General features: G+C 33.8%; 1 long non-coding RNA gene across 5 annotated transcripts; it reads left to right on the forward strand.

Annotated features, from left to right (window-relative positions):
• Positions 1–114: 114 nt before the first annotated feature.
• Positions 115–20,531, forward strand: LOC102899068. Of its 5 annotated transcripts, XR_006598974.1 has the most exons (6): positions 115–278; positions 6,114–6,212; positions 14,891–15,020; positions 17,664–17,792; positions 18,461–18,500; positions 19,246–20,531. It is a non-coding gene; the product is annotated as an uncharacterized LOC102899068 (long non-coding RNA). The 5 variants fall into 5 exon arrangements; XR_002742831.2 differs by lacking the exons at positions 6,114–6,212; positions 14,891–15,020 and adding an exon at positions 5,423–5,574; XR_002742832.2 differs by lacking the exon at positions 14,891–15,020.
• Positions 20,532–26,616: the final 6,085 nt, after the last annotated feature.

Here is a 26,616-nt window from a genome sequence, read left to right on the forward strand (position 1 = left end):
AATATCAGCTGCATTTCTATTTGCTTGCCTTACCTTCTATTGATACTTTAAAATTACTGATGATTTTTAGTCTATTCCATTGAGTTCCATGTCATTTCTCTTCTTTTTTTCAGAATATTCCCTGTCTATAGTCGCATTTTTTTTCTCTCAATTGATGCTTAAAATTATTTTGCAAGTTGGAAAAAAATGCAGTTTTAATTTCATTTGCACCAAATTTAATAGATTAATTAGGAGAGAATAGATCTCTTTAAAATTGAGTCTTCCTCTCCAACTGCAAGGTATGTCTTTCCATTTTTAATCAACTTGTTATGTTGGGAAAATGCTAGATTATATTTTTTCCTTAATTCCCAGTCATTTCATAGTTTTGTTAATGTGATGGGGATTGTGAACCTACTTTATTTTCTTATTAATATAAAAGCCTTTTTTTAATTTACTTTTCTAATGGTATTTAATTGAAATACCATAATTCTGGTTTTCTTTCTTAGTTCGTGGTTCTTAATAGAATATATGGAAGCAGAAAAGGGCCCTTGGTTACTTGATCATGAATATTAATCATATTAGTTTAAGGTTTGTTTACTTAGGGGTCATTTTAGGAAACTTCCTTTCTTTTTTTGAGCATTTTTCACAAAACTTGTTGACAAGTTTAATAAAATGTTTTGTTGTGTGTTACAGGTGATCATGTTTGCAATCATAATTCTTGATTAAGCTAAAAATTAAACATTCTTGCATCTGCTCTCAATGAACTACATTTTATGTTATGTATGTGCATGTATGTGTGTGTGTATATTCCATATATATTTTCCTATTATAATTAAAATTTTATTTGCAGTTTCTGAAAATATAATCCTAAATAAACAGCTTATTTTGTTCTGTTTTCGTCAGGGTTCTGTATTTGGTTTATCTGCTCTACCAAAATGTTTGGAGTATTACTTGTATAGGCTGAAAACAAGGAGTATTAGCATTAATTATTTAGGTTTCATTTTGAAATGACTTTTGGCTTGCAAAAATGCTCTCTATCCTCCTCTTACATTAATATGTTTCATTTACATGTTATAGTTATCTACAAAAGGAAATTGCTGCACTGCTGTTAAGTGATCCTTTTATAATCCATGATTGAAAATAGAATCCTACATTGCATGTAGTTGTTAAAGTCTCTTTAATGTCCTTCTGCTTGGGACAGTTGCCCAGTTTTCTTCGGTTTTCATAATTTTGATCCGTTTGAAGAGTTGACAAAATATCCAGCTATTAATGTTAATCAGTATGGGCTTGTGATTTTCATCATTGGACTGGTGGTTATGCATGTTTGATGAGGTTGCTATAGAACTGGTACTCCCTTCTCAGTACATCACTAAGGATCACGTACTATTGATACGTCTTGTGACTACTGCTATTACTTTTATTACATACTGTTACATAATTAGTATTAGTAGGAAAAGGTTCTGCAAATATTGTAACACTCTTATCTGCTAATTTTAGAACTTATTGATGTTTGTTGCCTGCAAAAATTAATACACTATGGTGTTTGTCAAATTGATTCTTAAAAATTTTCTCAGTACTACATTTTATTAATTGGAATTTTGTACTGTAAGAGTTATTCCTTCCCCATTTAATTTTTAATTATTCATTTCAGTGTGGACTCGTGGTATTTTGTTTATTCCATGGATTAAATTCATTACTTTTCTTTAATCTCGTTGTCCATCATTTGGCCATTCAGGTCTCTTTTAAGGTGGCTTCTGTGTCTTTTTAACATGTCCATATTTCCTTTCCTGAGTACTTACTTTCTCACCACCTAATAGTACCTGGGTTTATTTTGTTCTTATCTTGTGGAACCATCAGTTTCTCTAAGGATACTTGGTTCCTTATGGGGAATGGTACTTAGGAAGTAAGCTATGTATCAGAACTTCATTTATTTTTATGGTTCAGTAATATTCCAAAGTGTGTATATGTAACATTTGTTGTTGAACACTTGGATGTTTCTGCTTTTTTACTTTGAATAATAAGGTTTGTGACTTCCACATTGTCAATAATACTGCTATGAATATTGACATGAAAATGTCTTGAGTCCCTGTTTTCATTTTCTTTGGGTATATATCTTGGAGTGAAATAGCTAGGAATCATGGTATTTTTATGTTTAACTCTTTTAGGTATGGTCTGTTTTTATTATGAAAAGTTTCATATTCATAATGAAATCATAATGAGTTTTCACATGCTGAGCAACTAGAATAATTAAAAATATTTTGCCATATATTGAAAACTGCAAATCATATATTTCAATACTGAATTTTTTGTATGCATATACATCATAATTTTAAATAACCACAATATCATATCTATTATTAAGTAGAGTCCCTTATTGCCTTTTAAAATAAATCTTCATGTAAACTTGTCATATTGTCCAAACATCTAATAATTAGAACAAGTCTGGATCCAAGTGGCACCATGCATTTTTATCTAGGCCATTTTTATCTTATTTTTGGTTATTAGTGTTAATTTGTTCTTAATACTAAATCTTTTAATCCCTTAATATAGGACATTTTCCCATGCTTTTTTGTTTCATATGTGTTAAATATTTTTTTAAATATTTAATCTTTTGCAATTCATTTCATTTTGGAAGAACTTTATATTTTTCTGTTACATTCATAGTGATTTTACCTACTGTTTCTAGTGTATTACATATATTTTGGTGAGCTAATGTGGTCCAGGTTATTTCTGCTTTGAGGTTTTCTTTGTGTCTGTCTCTTTCATACATTCTCTGTCACATACCTACCTATCTATAACTATCTAGAAACATATTTATAGAATATAAATACCTTTATAAATTATGCATAAATACTTGTATATTTATGTAGACCATAACAAAAATATAGCTCATATTTCTAAATGTATTAGAGGTGCTTGGAAAGAGGCATTGTCTCCAATGTACAGAGCACTATATAAGTGATTGTGAAAGGTTCACTATTGTTACAGATCTGTATTTCTGTCTCTTTTAGGAACCACTAAATGACTTGCTGTTGATGTCTTGATCTGTTTTCTTTTTTTGTTTCATTACATATTGAATATTTGACCATTCTATCAATTTTGCAAGAGTATTTCATACACTGTGTCCCAAATAGAATATGAATATGTACTTACCATGTCCCATCCTAGAAAAAAATAACTAAGGCCTAGTTTTCTTTTATAATTTATTCTCATGTATTTTGTTGAATCTCAAGATTTGTGGACCCCAATACTTTTAAAAGATAATCAGGGGCGCCTGGGTGGCGCAGTCGGTTAAGCGTCCGACTTCAGCCAGGTCACGATCTCGCAGTCCGTGAGTTCGAGCCCCGCGTCAGGCTCTGGGCTGATGGCTCGGAGCCTGGAGCCTGTTTCCGATTCTGTGTCTCCCTCTCTCTCTGCCCCTCCCCCGTTCATGCTCTGTCTCTCTCTGTCCCAAAAATAAATAAACGTTGAAAAAAAAATTAAAAAAAAAAAAGATAATCATCATGCTACCTGCTAAAAAATGTAAAATGGAGGGGCACCTGAGTGTCTGTTGAGCATCTGACTTCAGCTCAGGTCATGATATCTTGGTTCGTGAGTTTGAATCCCACATCAGGCTCTCTGCTGTTAGCCTGGAGCCTATTTTGGATCCTTTGTCTATTTCTCTCTCTCTGCACTTCCTCTGCTCACACTGTCTCTTCCAAAAATAAACAAACATTAATTTTTTTTTAAATATATGAAATGTAATGAATCCTTTATGGTGTATCACAGCTGGATACCTAAAGTACTCTGAATTATTTATAGATTAAAAATCATTCAAACAGGTTTTGAAAATAGTTATGTTCAAATCAGCACTTGAGTAGTTATGCATTCCATTCCACTTGGTTTGTTAATCTGTAGTTCTCTTTGAATTTGCAATGACTCTTTTTTTTTATTTTAGATGTTTATTTTTGAGAGAGAGAGAGAGAGAGAGAGAGAACGCACATGCACAGGAGCAGGAGAGGGATAGGGAGAGAGGCAGACACAGAATCCAAAGCAGCTCCAGGCTCTGAGCCCGAAGTGGGGTTCGAACACGTGAATCATGAGATCTTGACCTGAGCTGAAGTCTGACGCTTAACTGACTGAACCATGCAGGCGCCCCAGCTCTTTTTTTCTTTTTAAAGTTTATGTATTTTCAGAGAGAGAGAGGGCACATGTGCATTTACCTGCATGAGTGGGAAAGGGGAAGAAGGGGCAAGAGTGTGAGAATCCCAAGCAGGCTCCACACAGTCAGTGCAGAGCCCAGTGTGGGGCTTGAACTCATGAACTGTGAGATCATAAACTGACCTGAAACCAAGAGCCAGACACATAACTGACTGAGCCACCTAGGTGCCCCTCATCTCTGTGTCTCTCTTTTTTTTAACTTTCATAATTTCTATTTATGTTTGGAAGAAATCAGATTATATGCCTTTTAAAATTATCACACGTCTAATTCTACAAGTAGTATATGGCATCCCTGTGGTAGGGTTTAATATTTTCCCCCAAATCCTGTTAGATTTAAATGTCATATCAGTTTGGTTTTATTAATTATTTAGTCACTTATTATAGGAATCTTTTTGATTGTAATACAGTATTTAGTAATTCATTATAAGAACACTATGAATTTTAAATATTTTAATTATATTATAGTTAACATAGATTGTTATATTAGTTTCAAGTGGACAGTATTGGGATTCAACAATTCCAAACATCAGAGTTTATCACAAGAAGTGCACTCAATTCCCATCATCCATTTCCTTTATGATAACCATCAGTTCTCTACAGTTAAAAGAGTCTTGGGTTGTCCCTCTCACCTTTTCCCTTTGCTTGTTTGTTTCTTAAATTCCACTTATGAGTGAAAAGAATATGGTATTTGTCTTTCTCTGACTTCCTTTGCTTACCATAATACTCTATAGCTCCAACCACATTGTTGCAGATGGCAAGATTTCATTCTTTTTGATGGCTGAGTAATTCATTTTATATATATATGTATATAATATGTATGTAAAGATGTGTGTATGCATATGTATATATACATAAATATACACGCATACATACATATGCATACACACCACATCTTTATCCGTTCATCAGTAAATGGATACCTGACCTGCTTCCATATGTTGCCCATTGTAAATAATAGTGAAAAAAAACATAGGGGCGCATGTGTCTCTTTGATTTACTGTTTTTGTATTCTTTGGCTAAATACCAGTAATATGATTTTTAGATTGTAGGGTAGTTATTTTTAACTTTTTCATGAACCTCCATTGGATATACCGGTTTGCATTCCAACCAACAGTGCAAGAGAGTCCCTTTTTCTCCACATTCTTCCAAATACTTGCTGTTTCTTATGTTGTTCGTTTTAGTCATTCTGACAGGTGTGTGCTGACATTTCACTGTAGTTTTTTTTTTAATGTTTATTTTTGAGAGAGAGAATGTGTGAGTGGAGGAGGGAAAGAGAATCCCAAGATTTCTCTGACAGCATCGAGCCCAAATCTGTGGGCTAGAGTCCATGAACTGGGAGATCATGACTGGAGCTGAAATCAAGAGCCAGATGCTTAACCCAACTGAGCCACCCAGGTGCCCCTCTCATTGTAGTTTTGATTTACATTTTCCTGATGATGAGTGAAGAACATCTTTTCATGTGTCTGTTGGCCATCTGTGTGTCTTTTTTTTTTTAATGTTCATTTTAGAGAGCAGAAGCAAGTGGGGAAAAGGACAGGGTGAGAAGGACAGAGGATCTGAGGCAGGCTCTTTGCTGACTGCAGAGAGCCTGATGCAGGGATTGAACTCAAGAACTGTAGGATCTTGACCAGAGCTGAAGTTGGACACTTAACCAACTGAGGCACCTGGGTGCCTCACTGTGTGTCTCTTTTGGGGAAATGTATGTTTATGAATTCTGTAATTATTTAATTGGATTATTTTTTTGTGTGTGTATGTGAAGTTGTATAACTTCTTTATACTTTTGGATACTAACCCTTTTTCGGGTGTGTCATTTGCAGATATCTTCTCCCATTCAGTAAGTTGTCTTTTAGTTTAATTGATGGTTTCCTTCACTATGCAGAAGGTTTAAAATATATCCCAATAGTTTATTTTTGCTTTTGTTTCCCTTGCCTCAGGAGACTTGTCTAGAAAAAAAAGTTGTTTCGGCCAATGCCCAAGAAGTGACTGACTGCCTGTGTTCTCTTCTAGGATTTTTATGGTTTGAGGTTTCACGTGTAGGTATTTAATTTATTTTTAGTTTATTTTTTGTGTGTGTAGTATAAGAAAGTGGTTCATTGTTTTGCATATTGCTGTCCAACACCATTTATTGAGAAACTTGTCTTTTTCTATTGGATATTCTTTCCTGCTTTGTTGATTAACTGACCCTATAGTTGTGGGTTTGTTTTCTATTCTGTTCTACTTTTCTGTGTGTCTATTTTTGTGCTAGTAGCATACTGTTTTGATTACTACAGATTTTTAATACACCTTGAAGGCCAGAATTGTGATGACTCCAGGTTTGATTTTCTTTTTCATAATTGCTTTGGTTTATTCTGGGTCTTTTATTTTCATAAAAATTTTAGTATTATTCTAGTTCGGTGAAAAATGTTAATCGTATTTTGATAGGGATTGCATTAAATGTGCATATTGCTTTGGGTAGTATACACATTTTATCAATATTCATTCTTCCAATCCATGACCATGGAATGTTTCTTCCATTTCTTTATGTCATCTTCGGTTTCTTCCATCAGCATTTTACACTTTTAACAGTATAGGTGTTTTACCTCTTTGGTTAAGTTTATTCCTAGGTGTCTTATTGTTTTTTGGTAAAATTGTAAATGGGATTGATTCCTTAATTTCAGTTTGTTGTTTCATTATTTACATACAGAAAGACAACAGATTTCCATACATAGCTTTCATATCCTGCAGCTTGACTGAATTAATTTATCAGTTCTAGCAGTATTTTGGTGGAGCCTTTTGGGTCTTCTGTATAGAGTATCATGTCGTTTGCAAATAGTGAAAGGTTTACTTCTTCCTTGCTAATTTGGGTTCCTTTATTTTTGTTGTCTGATTGTTGAGGATAGGACCTCCCTTATGTTAAGTAACAGTGGTGAGAGTGAGCATCCTGTCTTGTTCCTTACTGTAAACTATGGGTGTTTTCATAGATGGCCTTTATTACGTTGAGGTATGTTCCTTCCATGCCTACTTTGTTGAGGTTTTTTTTTTTTTTTAACATGAATGGATGTTGAACTTTGTCAAATAATTTTTCTATATCTATTGAAATGATGATGTGGTTCTCATCCTTTCTTTTATTAATGTGGTGCATCACGTTGATTGATTTGTGAATGTCGAGCCACCTTGCAACCCAGAAATTACTCTCTCTTGATTGTGATGAAATGATTTTTTTCATGTATTGTCGGATTCATTTGCTAGTGTTTTACTGAGAATTTTTGCATCCATGTTAATCAGGGATATTGGCCCATAGTTCTCCTTTTTAGTGGAGTCTTGGTTTTGGTATCAGGGTAATGCTGGCCTCTTATGATGAATTTGGAAGTTTTCCTTTCTTTTCTGTTTTTTAGAATACACTGAGAAGAATAGGTTAATACTTTGGTTTAAAGTCCATTTTGTCCACTATAGTAAGTACTGCTACTCTTTCTTTTGATATCCACTTACATACGTTTTCTCCATCCCCTCACTTTAATTTGCGGGTGACTTTCTGAAATGTGTCACTTAATGGCATATAGATGGGTCTTATTTTTTAAATTTTTTATTTTTATTTACTTAATTTTTATTTTTTTTACAATTTTTATTTTCATTTTATTTTTAATTAATTACTTAATTTGTATCCAAGTTAGTTAGCATATAGTGCAGCAATGATTTCAGGAGTAGATTCCTTAATGCTCCTTACCCATTTAACCTATTCCCCTCCCACAATCCCTCCAACAACCCTGTTTGTTCTCTATATTTAAGAGTCTTTTATGTTTTGTCCTCTTCCCTGATTTTATATTATTTTTGCTTCCCTTCCCTTATGTTTATCTGTTTTATATCTTAAATTCATCATATGAATGAAGTCATATGATATTTGTCTTTCTCTGACTAATTCCGCTTAGCATAATACCCTCCAGTTCTACCCACATAGTTGCAAATGGCACGATTTCATTCATTTTGGTTGTCTAGTAGTACTTACTTGTGTGTGTGTGTGTGTATGGAAAACATATATATATATATATATATACACACACACACACACATCACACATCACACACACACACACACACACACACACCCCACATCTTCTTTTTCCGTTCATCCATCGATGGACATTTGGGCTCTTTCCATACTTTTGCTATTGTCGATAGTGCTGCTATAAACATTGGAGTGAATGTGCCCCTTTGAAACAGTATACCTGTATCCCTTGGATAAATACCTAGCAGTGCAATTACTGGGTCATAGGGTAGCTCTGTTTTTAGTTTTTTGAGAAATCACCATACTGTTTTCCAGAGTGGCTGCACCAGCTTGCATTGCCACCAACAATGCAAAAGAGATCCTCTTTATCCGCATCCTCGCCAACATCTGTTGTTAATGGTAAGCTGTTCTGACAGGTGTGAGGTGGTATCTCACTGTGGTTTTGATTTGTATTTCCTTGATGATGAGCGATGTTGAGCATTTTTTCATGTGTCGGTTGGCCATCTGGATGTCTTCCTTGGAGAAGTGTATTCCTGTCTTTTGCCCATTTCTTCACTGGATTATTTGTTTTTTTGGTGTGGAGTTTGATAAGTTCTTTATACAGTGTGAATACTAACCCTTTATCTGATAGGCCATTTGCAAATATCTTCTCCCATTCTGTCAGTTGCCTTTTAGTTTTGCTGATTGTTTCCTTCGCTGTGCAGAAGCTTTTTATTTTGATGAGGTTCCAGTAGTTCATTTTTGTTTGTTTCCCTTGCCTCTGTAGATGTATTGAGTAAGAAGTTGCTGTGACCGAGGTTGAAGAGGTTTTTGCTTGCTTTCTCCTCTAGGGGAGGAGGCTTTGATGGCTTCCTGTTTTACATTTAGGTCTTTCATCCATTTTGAGTTTATTTTTGTGTGAGGTATAAGAGAGTGGTCCAGGTTCATTTTTCTGCATGTCGCTGTCCAGTTTTCCCAGAACCATTTTCTGCATATTTTTTTGAGTTTATTTTTGTGTAAGGTATAAGAGAGTGGTCCTGGTTCATTTTTCTGCATGTTGCTGTCCAGTTTTCCCAGAAACATTTTCTGCATATTTTTTACCTGCTTTGTCAAAGTTTAGTTGGCCATACGTTTGTGGGTCCATTTTTGGGTTCTCTATTCTGTTCCATTGATCTGAGTGTCTGTTTTTATGCCAGTACCATACTGTCTTGATAATAAGAGCTTTGGAATACAACTTGAAGTCTGGGATTGTGATGCCTCCAGCTTTGGTTTTCTTTTTCAAGATTGCTTTGGCCATTTGGGGTCTTTTCGGGTTCCATACAAATTTTAGGATTATTTGTTCTAGCTCTGTGAAGAATGCTGGTCATATTTCGATAGGGATTGCTGATGTTTTTTTTTTTTTAAAGTAATTTCTATGCCCATGGGTCTAAAACTCAACTATCTAGAGTCACATGCTCTGCCAACTTAGCCAGAGGCCCCTGAGTCTTATTTTTACATTTACTCTGATACCCTTTGTCTCTTGATTGGAGCTTTTAGTCCATTTACATTTAAAGTAAATAGTGATACATAGAACTAACTTCTTTGTCATTTTATTACTTGTTTTGTGGGGTGTTATTTAGGTTTTTATTTAAATTCCAGTTAATGTACAATCTAATATGAGTTTCAGGTGTGCAGTTTAGTGATTGTGCATCTCCATGCAATACCTGGTGCTCATCACAAGTGCCCTCCTTAATTCCTATCACCCACTGAACCCAACCCTCCATCCACCTCCCTTCTTATAACCATCAGTTTTTGTCTATACTTAAGAGTCTGTTTGTTTGACTCTCTCTTTTTTCCATATGCTTATTTGTTTTATTTTTTATATTCCATACATGAGTGAAATCATATAGTATTTGTCTTTTACTTATTTTGCTTAGCATAATACATTCTAGCCCTATCCATGTGGTTGCAAATGCAAGATTTCATTCTTTTTTATGGCTAATATTCCATTGTGTACACACACCACATATCTTTTATCCATTTATTATTTGATGGGCACTTGGGCTTTTTCCATAGTTTAGCTATTGTTCATAATGCTGCTATAAACATTGTGGCATATGTATCCCTTAAATTGTATTTTTGTATTCTTGGGAAAATACCCAGTAGTGCAATTGCTGAATTGTAGCGAAGTTCTATTTTTAATTTTTTGAGGATGTCTATTCATATCTTCTGTCCATTTTTTAATTGGACTTTTCACTTTTTGGGTGTTGAATTTCATGAGTTCTGTATAGATTTTGGATATTAACCATTTTGTCAGATACGTTATTTGCAAATATCTTCTCCCATTCTGTAGGATGCCTTTTAGTTTTGCTGTTTCCTTCACTGTGCAGAAGCTTTTTGTTTTGGTTTAGTCTCAATAATTTATTTTTGCATTTGTTTCCTTTTCCTCAGGAGACATATCTAATAAGTTACTATGACTTATGTCAAAGAGGTTACTGCTTGTTCTCAAGATTTTAATAGTTGCTGTAGGTTTATTCTCATCTTTTTCTTTGGTTTTTTGGTTTTAAGATGTTCCTGGGTTTGTTACATTTATGGTTGTCATATCTATTACTTTTATGTTTTAAATGTGTGGTTACCGTTGGTTTATATATGCCATCTTCTGCCTATAGCAGTCTACATTAAGCCTCATGGTCGCTTAATGTTAAACTCATTATTTACTCCTCTCCCCTCCAGGTTTCATATATTTGATATCCTATTTTACATCCTTTTGTTTTATGAATCCCATGACTAATTTTTACAGAAATAATTATTTTTACTGCTTTCTGTATGCTCACATGTGGTCTTCCGTCTTCACTCAATGGAAGATCTTATTTTGTTATTTTCTATTTTTCTGTGGTCTGTTGGGAAGACAATAAGCTTTATCAAGAGACACCCAGAAGGGAGTGCTTAATTTCTTTCATTTAGTTATGAATGATAGCACTTTTTTTATGTTTGTTTCAGAGTAGAAGTCACAGAATATTCTACATTGAATGTTCAGTGCTATCCCCTGCCATCTTTAAGTCTATTTACATTTTGTCTTACATGTTCAACCCCACTTCTTTGCCTTCATGAGTAGAAAATAGAGGAAAGATTTCTGATTAGGGAAAAGTACAGGAGCACTTTGTTTTTCTATCATTTTCCATGAAGAAATGACTATTTCTAACGTGGATAAGTTAGAAACAGGAACAGTGGACAGAAAAGAATCTGGAGGTATATTTATACTCTCAATTTGTTTCCTTTTAAATATGATTTTTTATTCTAGTTAACGTAGTGTTGTTAATTAAGATGTACAATATAATTATTGCAGAATTCTATACATTACTTACTGCTCATTACACTGAGTGTATTCTTAGTCACCTTCGTTTATTTCACCAATCCCCCTACCCACCTCCTCTCTGTTAACCATCTGTTCTCTATATTTAAGGGTCCATTTTGTTTTCCTGTTTGTCTCTTCTTTGTTTTGTTTCTTAAATTACACATATGAATGAAATAATATGGCATTTGGTTAGCTTTTTAAAGTACCAATACCATTTCTTTGCTTATTGTTTCCTTCTCTCTTATCCACCTTCTTGCTCCAGTTATATCACTTTTTTTGTAAACATCAAAGGCATATTTTTTAATACTAAGGTGATTGCAAGCCAGAAGTATTATTTATGAAATTCACTATGGTCCAGTACTTCAAATAAAAGGCTCTTTTCCAGACTAAGAATGGCATTATATTTATGAGAATGTGTATAAAGACAGGCTATCTGGTTCCTCTAAGGTGATTCAGATATTTTTATATGCAGTAAATATGTCAAAGAAGAAAGAATCTTGTTCTCAATACATCTGTTCCTCATATCTATCACTGCAAAAGGCAGGATGTACCTAATACTCTTCAGAGTTGAATTTTTAAAATTGGCAATGATAATTGAGTTTATCTTAAGTTTTAATATCATAAATTAAGAAGTAACTTATGAGGGAATTTAAAATACAATTTTGATTTTTTAAAAATTCATTTTTTGAATTAGACATTTTGGTTATAAATTTGAGGGATAAATATGAGGAAAACTGTATATAGAATAGGAATGAAAGATGAAATAGCTAGCAATGCAATTAGAAAACTGTTATTGGCAGGCACTTGAATGCACAGTAATACAAAAGTATAGAAAATCCAGATGTTGACAGTAGCATTAGAAGATATTGCAGTGGGGTTACCTGAAATCATTGGAAATTGTTAGCCAAATGCAGAAACATAAAATGTGACCTATTTCTACTGATATAGAACAGGAGGAACTTTAAGTGATTCAGGGGTTTTAATTAAAACTAAAGAAATATCAGAATTACAGAACATGGTAAACTTAATTTCTGTTTATCCTAGGAGGGAGGAAAATTTTATTTCAGATTATTCAAATTCTGGAATTGTTCAGAAAGAAAGTGATAAATTTGATGTTAAATAGCAATGGGCAAAGTAAATACCAATTGATAATTAAAGAGATATATTTAATAAGAATGCTGAAATCCCTAATTAATATTAGATATTCTAATAGAGGGGAGAAAACTACCAATAAAATATAAGTAAGTTATTTTAACAGATAGTTTATAGAAGAAATGTAAATTGTTATTAATCATGTAGAAGTACTCTTGGATATTCTTATAATTACAATGGAAAATACAACCAGGATATAATGATCTTCTCAACTGTCAGATTTATAGTAAGTCAAGACGTTTGACAGCAGTCTCTTTCAGCAATCTGAAAGAAGGGGAATCTGGCAAAATCATATGATGTTGGGATTATAAAATGTAAAACTTTTATGGATAGGAATTAAGTATTTAGTCATCTTATAGTTACATACAACCTTATAATGGATTGATGAATATATGTAAGTTACTATATAATTTTGGGGATGTAAGTATAAAATAATATTGGGCTATAGGAAGTGATGAGAGCAAAATGGTGTTTCTGGTGATTTTATCACAACTGTTAATGGTCTTTGTTTCTGGTACATAGGTGCTATCTGAAAACAGTACAGGGCTTTCAACATAATTTTGATAAATAGGACATTGGATGTGAGAATTAGTTATGTAATGGTGTTTTATGGAATAGAGTTAGAAATAAAAGTATTGGTTAAACTTCAATTTAGGTAGGAATTCAAGGTTTTGGTGATTTTGTCAGTATCCTGAGAAAAGAATAGGTATTCCTTTAAAAGTCGTATAAGGGTAAAGGTGGTATTGTGTGTGCCTGTGTGTGTGTGTGTGTGTGTGTGTGTGTGTGTGTGTGTAATGAACATTTCCCAAATCCTGAGCTTTCTCCTTTCATTATCTTTCAGAATGATTTGAGGTAGCTCTTAAAGGATTTGGTCAATATTGCAAAGTCGTAGTAGAGATACCTGAGATTCTATGTGAAAATTTTATTGATTGATTTAGTTTTTAATTTAAATTCCAGTTAACATACAATGCAGTATTAGTTTCATTTGTACAAGTTAGTGATTGGACACATATAACATCTGGTGCTCATCACAACTATGCAAAGACTTTAAAATAGGTCATTTGAGGTTAATCCTGTGGTGAGGCTATTTTGATGTCCATTAGTGAAAAATAAGTTGATTTAATCAAATACTTGAGGGCCTATTTAGTACTCTCCACTGTAGTGAGTTATGCCTACCTAGCTGGTTGATCACTGAGTGGAATTGGCAAAACTAAGATTCCTTCATGGGATGATTGCATAAATGTGAGAACTGGTTAATCAAGTAACGGATGCATGAAGGATATACTGATGTCATTAGGTCAGGAAGATGGATGGAATAAAGAATAGATGATACTGGGGCAGCTGGGTGGCTCAGTTGGTTAAGCATCCGACTCTTGATTTTTGTCTCAGGTCTTGATCTCATGAACTCTGAGATCTAGCCCTGTGTCAGGCTACATTCTGAGCATACAGGTTGCTTGGGATTCTCTCACTCCCTTTCTCTCTCTGCTCCACCCCTGCTTGGTGCTTGTGCGCTCTCTCTCTCTCTCTCTCTATTTAAATGGACAACTTCATGCATGGATTGATGGATGAATTCAGAAATGCCTTCTGGATACAATTAAGAAACAAGGATATAGCAGCACCTGTGTGGCTCAGTCAATTAAGCAACCGACTCTTGGTTCCTGCTCAGCTCATGATCTCATGGTGCATGAGTTTGAGCCCCTCATCAATCTGTCTCCCTTTCTCTCTGCCCACCCCCATCAAAGTAAATAAGCTTAAAAAATTAAAAAGAAACAAGGATATGTATAATATTCAGGGATGGAATACATGTATAAATGTGTTAGTGTATATATAGGGTTATTTTTGATTTTCAAGTTTTTATTTAAATTCTAGTTAATTAATATGTAGGGTAATATTGGTCTCAAGAATAGAATTTAGTGATTCATCACTTAAATATTTAAATATAATGTCCAGTGTTTATCATCCATTTAGCCCATCCCCTGCCCACCTCCCTCCATAAACCCTCCGTTTGTTCTCATGAGTTAAGAGTCTTATGGTTTGCGTCCCTTTTATTTTTCCCTTCCAATATGTTAATCTGTTTTTCTTCTTAAATTACACATGAGTGAAATCATATGGTATTTTTCTCTGACTTATATACACGCTGGCTCCATCCATATCATTGTAAATAGCAAGATTTAATTCTTTTTGATGGCTGAGTAATTATATATATATAAATAAATATATATATTTATATATATATATTACATCTTCTTTATCGTGTATATATAGGTTAATGCAAGAGTGGAAGGGAGTGTGGATAAGATACTATGGATATAAAGTGATAATGCAAAATGAACTGATTAATAGATGGACACAAGAATGAATGATTTGATGGATATGGGCCTAAAAGAATATATAGGTAGGTGGATTCAAGGAAGGTTAATTCCTAGATCTGAGTTACTTTAAATCACAAAGATAAATTTCTCACAGTGACAGGATTTTTTTAGGGGTCATAGGTTCATGGCAATTATTGGTAGGCCAAATGTCACAAACAGTGATAATCTCCTGTCGCTTCCATCACAGCATAAAATTTTATGGTTTTTTGTCACTTTGAGAGATAACATGGAAAATTGCAAGTAACTCATGAAATAATTTCTTTACAAGTTTTTTCTTAGATAAAAGAAATCAATCATATACACGTTTTAGAAGGTAAACTTAGAAGGTTTACAAACTGTATTTCCTCCATGTTTTCAAAGAGAGTAGAAAGAACATATTAAACAATAGTAACATCTACCAAATGACACCTTTCTGGCTTCACATATTGGTTTTACTTTCTACATGCACATTAAACTTTACACCCTTCTCAGTGGGAACAAAAATAAGGAATCACCTGGCTAACAGTCCAATATCTCTCAGTTGTGCACTGGAATCAGGTTATTTGCACTGATCTGTGTGTCAGTTTGCCTATTCCTGGTCCAGAGATATAGGAACTTTAAAGAAAGAAGTTATTTGTACCTAACTTCCCAGTGTTCAAGTATGGAGCAAGGATAAGGCAACCATAATAAAAGCTGCAAAATATAAAGGATGGAATGCAAGATACATATTCATTGGAAGATATTATCTATTATGATATTGTGAGGAGGGAGAACATTTTATTAGTACTTGGAAGATGCTCACTTGTCCTTTGTTGTTCTTGACACTGTATCAGCCTTTTGACATATTGTCCATACCTATTCCCTGCATAATTATTTTTAAGATAGGTGGTGTGAGATATATTCTCTAAGGGAGGTGCAGAGCTTTTCTATTCAGAGAGAGTTGGGGCCTAAAGGTCATTTTAAGTTGTAAACAGTCAGATTTTTTAGTTCCTTAGGTACTAAAACTCAGTCAAATCAAGTCTTGGGAGAATACTTGAGTAGCTTTTATGAGATTCTCCTTAATCTCTTACTTATGATGATCATAGAATAGTGTTTTGAATTAGAGATGCCACAAGAGAAAATGACCTGTAACAATGAGGTGTCATATGGGGCAAAGCTACTTTTATGGATCAGACCCACAAAGGTCTTTTCATGAGTAAGAAGTTAATGTTTGTTTTGTTAAGCCAGTAAGATTTTGAAGTTGCTGTAACTCAAAAGTGACTAATATAAATGGATAAGTTACATGCAATAATTCAAGGATTGGTGAATGAATACATAGAATGGAGGGATTGATTGACAGTTTGAAACTTGTTTATAGGGGTGGATAGATAGAATAAAGAATGTGAGAATGAGGAATGAAATTTTTGCATAGTGTCCACTTAGGGAGATTTAAAAATTAGTGGATGCAAGATGGCATATTTTTGTTTGTTTGTTTTAGAAATAGAGCATGTGTGGGGGAGAAGGGCAGAGAGAGAAAGAGAATGTTATGCAGGCTCCACACTCTGCACTGAGCCTTAATGCAGAGCTCCATCCTACCACCCTGGAGTCATGGCCTGAACCAAAATCTAGAGACTGAGCCACACAGGTGCTCCAAGAAGGGTATTTTAATAGAAGGCTGGAAAAGTGTGTGTAAGGAACTATTTCTTTATGTAATTGAGGGCAGAGCAATATATGAATTAGTTCAAAATTGAGTGACTGAAAGAATGGATGGAAACTAGAATATTAAGTGGATGGCTAGATGCAAGAATCAAGAATTAATGTTTTCAAAAAATTTTCAAAAAAATACTGGAGATATATGTGGATTGGTGGACTTGATATTCAGTGAAGGTGTAGATAGATACTTAGAGGTTAGAATTTGGATTTCAGACTGGAATGTTGGGTGCATGTGTCGTGTACGGATATATGTTTAGATTAATAGGTATAGATATGGATGACTAGAGTAATGGATCAATATAGGAATCAATGCACAGATAAATGGAATGCATGAGTGTGCTAGCATTGTTGATGTTTTCAGAGTGACTTGATAGATGCATTGATGGATAGATGGTTTGATTCAAGAAGCGGTGGTACAGAAATTTTATCATTGGAAGAATAGACTAATATAATAAAATCACCATGTAAAGTTGAATGGAAAAAATGGAGGGACTATTGAGGGAATAGGCTAATTATTTAAAAATAAGAAAAAAAATTAGTGGTTTCTTTCTCATACTGTTGCAATAATAAATGTTTATTTATTTTTAATTTTTTTAACATTTATTTATTTTTGAGAGAGAGAGACAGAGCACAAGCAGGGGAGGGGCAGAGAGAGAGGGAGACACAGAATCCAAAGCAGGTTCCAGGCTCCAAGTGTCAGCACAAAGCCCGACGCAGGGCTCAAACTCAGGAACTGTGAGATCATGACCTGAGCTGAAGTCAGAGGCTTAACCAAATGAGCCTCACAGGTATCCCTAAATTTTTAAAAAGAGCAAAACAAAAAGAAATTAAAAAACAATTGTAGTGAGTTTATGAGAGTAGTTTCTATTATACTGACTTTTGTATATTATTTAATAACTTGAGGTCTTTTGTGAGGTTGATCAAAGAGTCAGCTTTACCTTATGTATTTTATGGTGGTCATTGTATATATGACAATTTCCCCATATTTTCCACAGTTTTAACTGAGGTGTTACCAGCTTAAGAAGTGAGATATTTTAGATGCTTCACTACCTGACATTTCCATATCAATCCAAATTCTTATACTTGTTTATCATTTCTGTGGACTTCATTCTTCAACAGTGCTGGTAAGAATCAGTAACACTGGTATACTATTTGTTTATATTTGACCAGTTTGATGTCGAATCAGTTTTTCATATTTTAAGATCCCAAACCATTTATGAATTCGATAAAGCATAGGATTGTCAAATTGTGGAATGATTGCCAATTAGATGGAATATAAGAGATTTTTAAAAAGGTATTAAATAAATATTGAGGCAATGTTGATATATAGATTATGTAGATTTTTACTTACTACTCTTACCTACTCTTGCCGTAAAATGTGATGTTATCCAGAGACTATAATCTCTGTCAGTATACTCAGTAAATTTTAAATTCATTTAAATATTAAATGTTTTGAAATAAATACATTAGTAATGGATGGATAAAGGGAGTCAAGGAAGTCAGGCAGGTAGGGGTAAAAAGTAAAAGGATAGAAGGGCATCAGAAAGAAAATATATTAGGAAGTATAATTTGCTGCTAATAATATGGGTCTTAATGATAGCAGGAAGTTGACTTTTATTTCCAGATGCATGATTTAGGGTATTCCTAATATCAGATAAGACGGATAGACAAGAGTTGAGGAATATTCCACTATTACTCTAAAGAAGTACCTTCTTAACACCCTTTCATTTGATGAGTGAATGAAGATTTTTTTTTCAGATATTTTCAAGCATTTTTTTCTTTCTTTCACAAGCATGTTTCATAAGCAAGGACCAAAGAGACTTTGACCACAGGTAAGAGCATTAACACCAATACCCTGATTTTAACTGATCTTTTTGGGTGCATTGATGGAATACATTCTTATTTGAGTTATTGGACAGTACCTTTTTTTTTCATCAAACTTTTTTATGTTGGCATAACTGATTATTTTGATGTAATAGTTAAACCTAGGGTTTTGTTGTTATATCTTGTTAGTAAGCAACACTTAATGAAACTGAAATAGAAGTGTTCTTCTCTTACGGCCATCTTCCATTAGGATCATCAGACACTGCACAATAAGCTTTCGGGAAAGCAGGGATAATGCATATGTGGGTACTCTGATAATGGGTTTTGTTTTTTGGAAAGGTTTCTATGAAACACTATGAAATTTACAGAGCACATTTGTCGTATTTCTTTGTACCTTTATCTTTTATTTTTTAACCCTGAATGGATAATATATATTAGCATTAAGTAGTTACATGAGAAATGTTCAAAGAATGAAATAAGGTTAAATGACATGAAAATAATTTGGAATATAAGATTGGTACTCAAAATCTAGTAGAATGATTGAAGAAGTAAAATTATAGTTTCATCATTTTCCTACAGTAAATATACCTGGTTTTTGTAGTTTGGAGATATTTAGCATTAGGATCATAGGAATTGTTTTTCATGAAATATCACTAAAATGCTAGAAGATGATATCCATTTGTCCTGATGAATGGCTTTGTGATAACCTGTTGTTTATTTTCATTTGCAATCTCTCCCTCTGTACTATCCTAGGTGGTGAACAAGTATACAAGAGGATCATAGATACCTTCCTGCAGTGGTTCCATCCACAGCATCGCCAAATTGATGTTGTTATTTCCCTCTTTTTGAAGCTCATTGCATCATTGTATCTCAAAGGGCACAAGTTATAAATATAGATATAGATATAAATGTAAATATATAGATATAAATATAAATATATAAATATAAATATAAACATAAATCTCTTCAGGAATAGAAGTGGTCTGCTTTTTGGCAAGTAATGGCCAAGAATGTTAAGTACTTCTTTGTTCTCTGACTATATCTTGAGCTTTTCTCTATTGTTATTTACTTCATTGATTTTTTTTCTCTATGTTTTACTTTACAAGTGGGAATGAGATTTGCATGTGGTAAATATAATTAATGCAACCCCATGGACACCTTGGTCATACCATAGATTATAACCAGGCTATCTCACAAGCTGAGTACCTCCCATGTGCCAGTTTGGATACCATTTGTAAAATGTGTTGTTCGTCATTTGAATCATGAGCCCTCAGTTGTTAGAGTGGTTGGTCCAAAACAGTAGCCTCTTAAAACATTTGTGTTACATGCAAATAGATATTCTGTAGTTTTAGTTTTTATTCAACCTAGTAGATCTCACTCTAGAACACGATCAGAGCCTGACCATAGTTGACCTCTTCCTTAGTACCCAAATTTAAGACTTGGATGCTGTCACAACTCTGGTAGTTTAAGGTAGAACCAGACTCTTTAACTGACATTTTTAGCCTTGGCAATGCCATCCTGTAGAACACATGGTTCTATGATTTTATTGGTATCACTAGAATTTTGAAATTGGGAGTAAAGAATTCAAGGCAACCAAGATATTTCACTTTTATTCACATTATCCTGACTTTTATTTGTTTTCTGTTTAATCTAAATAGGCTTAATACAGATGGCTGTGTTTATTGGAAGTTTTAATTGACTACTTCTAAAACATAAACTGTATTATAATCAGGGAACTGCTATCTGCATTGCCCAACTTGTCTTAGTAGACAGGTTTGACACATAGCACACTGAAATAGGGCCAATAATAGGATTATTAAACAGTTTAAAGCAAAATTTGGTCATTCATTCTTCATCTTTCATTCCTACTTCCTAGGTGTAACAAGCATTAATCAGTTATGCTACAGTTAATATTTCTAAGCTCATACAGTTTATGCGCAATTTATTTTACAAATAAGACATTATGGTTTTTGCAGCTATATTTTTTATTAAATATACTGTGGATGTATTTCTAACCCAATAAATGTAGTTTCTCTACAGACTTTTCATTTTATGGAAAGTACATATCCTAATGGGTTAATCCATTTCTCCATCTTGGGAAATTCAGATTAAATATTATATACATATATATATTTATATATATGTATATAATATTTTAATACATAACATTTTATGCATATATATTATGCACTTGGGCTCCTAATTCTGTAAGATAGATTTCTAGTTGTGGCATTGTTGGATCATCAGTTCTGCATACTTGTGATTTCAGTAGGTATTATGAAATTGCCCTTGAAATGTTTTCTAGGTCAGAACACAGCTGTGGTGTATTGGCAGTGATAATTTTCACGAAAAACTTACGCTAGATAGATATTATCAATTCTTTAAATTTTTAATCAATCTAATTAGGTGAAAGTCATATTTTTAACATAAGCCTAATTTAAACAGTAAATGGCCATGGATTAAAAAAAGACAAATAGTGATGAATTATTTATTTAAGACAAAAAACAATGGTAGTACACATTTCTTCCAATCACAAGAGTCCTCCTATTTTTTAGTTAGAAACCAATGATCTTTTCTAAGTATAATGCTTCTTGGAAGTTTATGAATACCTTATTCCAGTTTTTTTTTACGTTTTATTTTTGAAATAATTTTATATTTAGAATTGTAAGAATCTTACAGAGGTGCCCCCCATGTACTCTTACTGAGACTTTTTCTACATTGTTTGTTCTTTCTCTTCTTTACTGCTCTCCTCCTTTGTCTATTTTTCCCTCTTTATTCTCTTTTCTCTGTCTCCACAATCCCATATTGTTTTTATTTTATTCATTTTTTTGGGGAGAGATAGAGTGAGAGAGAGTGTGAGTGGCGAAGGGGCAGAGAGGGAGGAAAATACCAAATCTGAAGCAGGCTCCAGGCTCTGAGTTGTCAGCAAAGAGCCCAACGTGGGACTCGAACTCAGGAACCACCAGATGATGACCTGAGCCAAAGTCGGATGCTTAACCGACTGAGCCACTGAGGCACTCCTTTATTAAATATTTTTGAGTAAGGTAGAGATATTATGTCTCTTTAACCCAAATGCCTCAGCATTCACTCTCTGAGAACCTGAAAATCCTGAAAATTATATTAATTTTGGTGCAATTTTTTGAATCATGAAATTTGTTAGTAGTATAAACATACTACATTAATAACAGTCTATCATTAAGTTCACCAGTCTAATACTGTTCTTTATGGCAATTTCTTTCATCCTTCAGGACCTGGGAAAAAAGATCTTGAATTGTGTTCAAGCGTCATGTTTGTCTAGTCTTATTTAATCTGGAGCAGTTTCTCATTAATTTTTGTCCTTTAATGATGATTGTATTTTTGAAAAAGTATTGGATAATAGTTTTTTAAAACATCCCTAAAATTTTGATTTGTTTTGTTTCATCCTGAATAGGTTTAGGTTATGCATTTTTGACAAGAATAACTGATGTGTGTCTACCTCTTATCAACTGGAAAATGATAATCACTTTATCCTATTATTGGTGACATTAATTTTGATTACTTGGTTTAGTTGATGTCCACTATCTATTTTAAAGTTAACATTCCTTTGTAATTAATAGTTTTTCTGTGGGAAGATCATTTGAGAGTATAAATTTCCTATTTGTCATCAAACTTTTACGTTAGTAATTTTAGTAGTTACAGGTGATTCTTAACAGTATCACTGGTGATTTTCCAAAATCTCTGTTCTTGGTTATGCATATTAGTTGGTAGTTAGGAGGAATTTATGTATCGTGGTTTGTGAGAAATATTTATTAAACTATTTACTGAAAATACTTAGCAAAAAAAAAATGAGATGGTGATGGACAGAAAAAAGCAGGGAAGGGTTAATTGAAGGGTTTAATGAAGTTTACGTCTAAACTATGGAGTAAAATGTGGATTGCACATAGAACTCTTTCATACATGGTTTATGGAATGCATTCACATGGCAGAGGGAGAAAAGCATGTTTTGAGTCATGAGTTCCAGCTAGAGAATGTGACAGTGCCATTATTATTATTGGGAAAGTGTTCAACAATTTTTTTGAACTGACTGTGAGGCATAGCAGTAGAGTCCAGGTTCAGATGCACTTGATACTCTATTTAGGTGGTAAATCAGTAGTGTTCCTGTTTTGTTTGTCATTGCTTTGTTTCTATAACCCCTTAGAGATCTGAGATTGATGGCAAATGACTGTATTTAAGGTGCTTTCTAAAGATGAACACTCGGCCTCCTGAACTTTTATTCATGTTTCAACTTTCACTGTTCTTCCAGCCTTCTATGGTAATCCCTGTATAGGTGATATAGACTGCTGCAGTGGTTATGTTGGCTAAAACCTATCCCTAAATTCTGTTCTATGTTCTCTGTAACCAGGGATCTTTAAGACATCTACTACTCACAGTCACAAATTTTATGCTAGTTAAGTAAGGTTTCCAGTATAAAGACATTTTAAGTTTTCAAAAATGATTTGGCTGAATTGATGAAATGTTTTTAGTCATCTGAATGTGATTGTCAGAGGTACAGGCCATCTGATACGAATAGAACTGTCCTACAAATTTATAAATTATAAACTAATGCAGTGTATTTACAGGGGCTATATCTAAGGCTTTGGATCAAAATGGTGATCTGAATACTCCTGGCCTCTGTATCCAACTTTGCATTTAGTCTTTAATGACAAGTTCATTAGCAGAGGCTCAGCAAATATTATCATTAAGTATATAATGGAGAAAATGGAAGTAGGCCAAAATTACTGATTGTAATCAAATGGAATATTAATTAAATGAATGTGCAAATAAATAGGTAAAAAGTAATCAGTGAAGAAACTTTCCAGGTGAAGGAGAAAAAAAAAAATAAGTAGGAAGCCAGGGACCAGGGAAAATCTGTTATTATGTTAATATAGTTTCTTTCATACATAACATAATAAGGGTATCTTGGAAATTTTGGCATTTTCCTGGCTAAAACACTTTCCTCTTTTTTATGAGGCCACATGTATCAAATTATTGTTTTTATATTTTTATTAAGACAGTTTTATTACCAGGTTCAAAAATTGAGCCTCAAAATTTTATAATCTCCATGATGTGAAGGGAGTTTTTAAAAAATAAATGGAGATCACAACAGGAGAGCCTACTATTTATTCTCTGTGATGATGATAGAAACTGTGCTGCCAAAACCTTTTTCATACAGGAAGAAGTGTAGAGAAGTCCAAAAGAGAACTCAGCCTTTGAAATGTCAAATCTAAATGGAATCCATATGTCCTTATCCTGGAGAATACGTAAAGGAACAACATAGCTGTATCTTTTTCATGAAGAAAGGCATTTTCAAAGTGTAGCAGTCCATGAAGTTGAAGTGAGAATGCAGATGACAGTAAACACATGGCTGAGCCCAAAACACTGACTTCCCCTTAAAAAAAAGGCCCAGGAATTTTAGTGAATTCTCTGTAATCAGGTAGAGCTTCTTCCTCCCAGAGAGAGCAGTGTGAGGTAGGCTAAGAAAAAAGTTAAGGAGAAGATTATTGCCTCCTATCTCTTCCTATATTAAGAGTTTTACTACTCTGGTAAATAATTTGCACAAAAATCCAGGCTTGTAGCTATTCTGATAATTGGTTTAATAGGCGAGCACATTAGGTTAGTTCTGAGGCAAAACTATGCAATTGATTTAAAATACCAGCTTTGTATTTATTTGACAGTTTCAGATAATTCTGTACTATGTTGTTCTACATAGTTAATCATATTAGATCATATAACAACTATATTATCTTTAATTTTACCACAAAATAAATTCAAAAATTGGTATATCCTTCATATTCAAGAATTATAGACCCTAAAAAGTCTTTCCTCCCACAATTTCTCATTCAACATTTTCCAAGGTAGAGTGTTTTAATTTAGTGCTTGGGGCAAGAATTATTGCCCTGTTCAATGACTGTATTTTATTCATTACTAACATGACAACTACTTTCTTTTTTTAATTTCAATTTTTGGCTTCTACCATTATTAAATTTTCTATATTTTTATATATTCAAACAAGTTAGATAAGATAAGGGTTACTGGATAAAGTATTAATAAGGTAGCAAGAGGAAGTAAGAAGGCAAGTTACATGGTTATTTAATAGTCATGATAGGTGTACTAGGTTGATGGCATAGAATTATTGAGATGCAATGGGATTTAGGATGTATTCTGAAAGTATTGTCCTATTTGATAAAGTACTGAATGATACTGGGGGAGACAAGATTCATATAGGATATATGATCAGGACCTCAACAATTGACTAATGGTGATACCATTTACTATGTTGGGCAAAATTGAGTTTCTCAAAATGCTAAGAAAGAGATCTGTTTTGCCTGTTTTATATTTGTATTAAGCTTAAGGGTTAATATTTTTGTATAGAAATGACTTGGGCACAGGAGCCAAATTGGGGATTTAGATATTACTTTGGATGAATCAGTACAAGACTTACTTATGGACATGTGAAATCATGAGATCTAGAGATGGCATATATTTGGGAGTAAGAATATATTCACCTTAGGATTGTCTCATGGATGCTTCAGAATTTAGATATGAGTAAATGAGAATCCATTGTCAACATTGTCAAGAGTAGCTAGCGTCTTTGAGTAAACACTAAAGGATTTTGTTGTACTTGAAGGGAAATGAATGCATTTCGAAAAATAATGGGGTAGCAGTTGGCTTTCACATGACATTGAAATGCACAGTTAATTTTGGAAATAAAGAGAATGTCATTGATTTTAAATAAAAACGCTATATGGTGGGGGATGGTAGGTAGTACTTTTAATCAAAGGAGCACTGTAAGTCCATAATGCACCTTGTAATATTGTTACCAGTGTCAACCTGACACATACACATGCTGATATCTTGTGAGTCGCTTGCATGAATCATAATAAAATAAAGATGCATCTCAATTGCATAGTTTCAAGTCCTCTTCAGTATTCCATATTCTATGCATACAGGATAGAATGGCTGTCTTCATTACAACTCCTCAGTTTTTCAGTAATAACCTTTGTGCAACTTTATCCTTTGAGTTTCCACTTGCATTGTGTTGATCTTTTCCTACATCCATTGGCCACAGTAGACTATCTCATTAAGGCAAGATTCCTCACTAGTTCCAGAGATCTTGGCATTTGTGAGGTGTTGAACAAAGACTGTTGAAGAAAGGAACAGGTAAGGGGCCAAGTGAAAGAAAAATTTACAACCTAATGGTGGACAGATGAAAGGAGCATGAGGAAAGGATGGTGCTAGGAATCAAGTGAGCAAAGCAAGACAGAATGTACAGAAGGTAGAATTTTGAAGAATGGAGCTATTAGGACAAGGTCAAACTGTCCTGAAGGTACATTTTAGATACTAGTTTACTATAGGATACTGAATAATATCACTAATGTCAAGGAGAAGATAAGAATGTGGGCAGTGATCTTTTTTTTTTTTAAGTTTGTTTATATTGAGAGAAAGCGAGAGCATGAGCATGAGCTGGGAAGGGGCAGAGAGAGGGAGAAAGAGAATCCAAAGCAGGCTCCACAGTGCCAGAGCAGAGCCTGATGTGGGGCTCAAACCCATGAACTGTGCAATCATAACCTGAGCTGAAATCAAGGGTTGGATACTTAATGGACTGAGCCACCCAGGCGCCCCATGGGTAATCTTTCTTAATGGAGTCTGGGATAGTTCCAGAAGTTTATTAAGCATTGTCATTCCCTAATGTTTTAGAAAGGAGTGTGGAAATTTTTGTCTAACCAGTCTAAGTTAGAACCATTTAATTTATAACACGCTTTATTCCTCCAACATTTCACTTGACAAAATTTGTTTTATTTCTGTGTCTTAATAGACTAGAAATAATGAGCTCCTTTTGACAGGGATATTTTCCTATTCATATTTGACTTTCCATTACAGAGCCTAGTATATAGCAGATATGTAATTTTATTTTGTAATTGTGTTGACTAGCTTCTTGTTTAATGTGTGGATGAGTGAGTTTTTGATGAATTAGTCAATCACTTAAAAGGCTAGGAAAGTAAAATTTAAGAGACCCAGTACAAGGTAGCTCCTGTATGATGTTTTTTGGGGGTGTTTTGTCCATGACTGAGGAAATCAGATTCTTCGGACTCTCCTATGTTGGAA

The sequence above is a fragment of the Felis catus genome, chromosome B3, assembly GCF_018350175.1.
Source record: "Felis catus isolate Fca126 chromosome B3, F.catus_Fca126_mat1.0, whole genome shotgun sequence".
NCBI lineage: Eukaryota > Metazoa > Chordata > Mammalia > Carnivora > Felidae > Felis > Felis catus.